General features: G+C 38.2%; 1 non-coding gene across 1 annotated transcript; it reads left to right on the top strand.

The window, feature by feature from the left end:
• The first annotated feature begins 1568 nt into the window (after positions 1-1568).
• Positions 1569-1675, top strand: LOC138915351 (U6 spliceosomal RNA). The gene has a single exon (XR_011421159.1). It is a non-coding gene; the product is annotated as a U6 spliceosomal RNA (small nuclear RNA).
• The last annotated feature ends 979 nt before the right edge of the window (positions 1676-2654 follow it).

Genomic DNA, 2654 nt, shown 5'->3' with positions numbered 1-2654 from the left:
ACCACCAAATATATCTGTGTATAGATAATGAATAGGAGAGAGTCACACACTTAGTGTACACAAAATTGAGAGGCCAGGAGGAGAGAAAGACTAACTCTTGAAGTAACAGAAGAGGAAGTATTCTGGAAGTTCAGTGAGGAAAGTGTTTTCAGAATGAGACAGTGAGAGACTATATTAAATGCTTCTGTTCATCTGGGCTGTTGCTTGCCCTGTTGCTCTTTTATTATTTGTAAAGAGAAAAAAGAAAAAAGTATGACTCACACAGCCAAGTTCATATCGAAAATTCTTATAGGGTATTGTTGTTAGAAAAGAAAAAATAATACTATTTATAATCCCCACCTGCCTTATATGAAGGTTTGATGCTGTTAAATGAAGAGTCCTTTATTCTGCTGAGTACCTTGAATGGTTTGGTTATATATATTTGCATCTTAGTGTTGTGAAAGCTTGAACTGATCACATGATAGAAGGAACGTAGGCAGGACTTTCAGCTATACAGGATTGAGGAGACTGACAAATCCACTCCCTGAAAACAACTATAAAACTGACAAAAGTGTGAAAAAAAATCATTTCAGGTCTCTGGAAATCTACCAAATGTGAACAACAAAGTGAGAGACACAGATTCAGAGAAAAACTGCTAAACTTTGGGTAATACAGTGGGAGTCTGTGGCATTCTAGCCTGGGGCTGTCTACCTGCCCCATCCCAATTCAGATGACACAGTAGTTCTTCTGGAACTGGCTGGCTGTGAAAACCAGCACCTGCCCTGCTAGAGAGGGCTGACTTTACTTGGAGTGGAGGCTGGGAAAATCTCAACCAGCAGCAAAAGGGAAAACCCTGCAACAATCCTAGCCTGAAGTTGCAGTCCTGGCTGGAGCAAGTAGCACACCATAAGACTAGGAAGATATTTAGCAGGGAGATAGTAGTTGAGGGACTTGGGAATCATTCCACATATCCCTGACTGTCTGGGGGCCTGTGTGCATTTGTGGTGGTGACCTGAGAAGGGCCAACAGAAAGTAACAGTCAGACTGACTTGAAAACTGCCCAGACTTTGAATGTGCTCTTCAAACCAAACACAGATTCAAGAGCAGAGGGGAGAAGCCTTATGGGAACTAAGTGTTTGAGCACAACTTTTGTTCAATCATTAACTGACCATTAAGTTATGCATACCCAGGGGTCACTCCTAGAAAGCTCAGTTAAAAAATGCAAATATTAATTAAAAAGCTGAGCAGACACATCAGCAGCCTCACATCACAGGGGTGACAAATCCCTCAGATTAAATCGAGGTAGATTACTTAAGAAAAAACAACAAGAGCAAAAAACTTTGAGAAAAAAAGAAAATCATAATCCAGAGTTGCTAGAATATATTATCTAAAATGCCTAGTTTACTACAAAAATTTACAAAACATGCAAACAAAACAAAACAAGACAAAACAACCCCAAAACCCAGGAAAGTTTGAAGCATGCTCAGGTAAAAATCAGTCAGTAGAAATTGTCTCCTGAGTGGGCCCATAGGTTGGATTTAGCAAAAACTTCAAATTAGATGTTATGAATGTATTTGAAGAATTCAAGGGTGCTCACTTCGGCAGCACGTATACTACAATTGGAACAATACAGAGAAGATTAGCATGGTCCCTGCTCATGGATGACACATAAATTTGTGAAGCATTCCATATTTTTCTTTTATACAAATCTCATGGTAACCACTACACAAAAAATCAGAGCAGAACCACAATTCACAAAAAGAGAGAAAACTGAGACAACCTCCTCAGAAAACCACCAAAATGAAATGGCAGAAAGAAATACAAAGGAAGAGAAACAATAAAAATAGAACAACCAGAAAACAAGAGCTAAAATGGCAATATTAAGCCCTCATATGTCAATAATCACTCTAAATGTAAATGTATTGAATTCTCCAATCAAAAGACACAGAGTAGCTGGATGGATTAAAAAACAATACCCAACAATATGCTGCCTCCAGGAAACCATCTCAGCTCTAAAGACAAACATAGGCTTAGAGCGAAGGGATGGAAGAAAATACTCCAAGCTAACAGCAAACAAAAGAAAGCAAGTGTTGCCATACTTATATCAGACAAAGCAGACTTCAAGTTAAAAAAGACAATGAGAGACAAAGGGGGCAGTATATGATGATAAAAGGGACACATCACCAGAGGACATAACACTTATTAATATATATGCACCTAACACAGGGGCACCAAAGTACATAAATCAATTATTAACAAACCTAAAGGGAGAAGTTAACAGCAATACAATAATAGTAGGGGACCTCAACACCCCACTTACATCAATGGACAGATCATCCAGACAAAAAGTCAGCAAGGAAATAGTAGATTTAAATGAAACACTTGATCAGATGGACTTAATAGATATATAGAGATCATTCCATCCAAAAACAGCAGAATACCATTCTCCTCAAGTGCACATGGATCGTTCTCAAAGATAGACCATATGTTGGGGAACAAGGCAAGCCTCAGTATATTTAAGAAGATTGAAATCATCTCAACCATCTTTTCCAAACACAATGCTATGAAACTAGAAATCAACTACAAGAAACAAACTGGGAAAGTGAGAAATATGTGAAGATTAAACAACATGCTACTGAACAACCATTGGACCAATGAAGAAATCAAAGGAGAAA

The sequence above is a fragment of the Equus caballus genome, chromosome 8 (genome assembly GCF_041296265.1).
Source record: "Equus caballus isolate H_3958 breed thoroughbred chromosome 8, TB-T2T, whole genome shotgun sequence".
Lineage (NCBI taxonomy): Eukaryota > Metazoa > Chordata > Mammalia > Perissodactyla > Equidae > Equus > Equus caballus.
The sequence above is the reverse complement of the archived record's forward strand: the minus strand, read 5'-3'. Positions and strand labels throughout refer to the sequence as shown.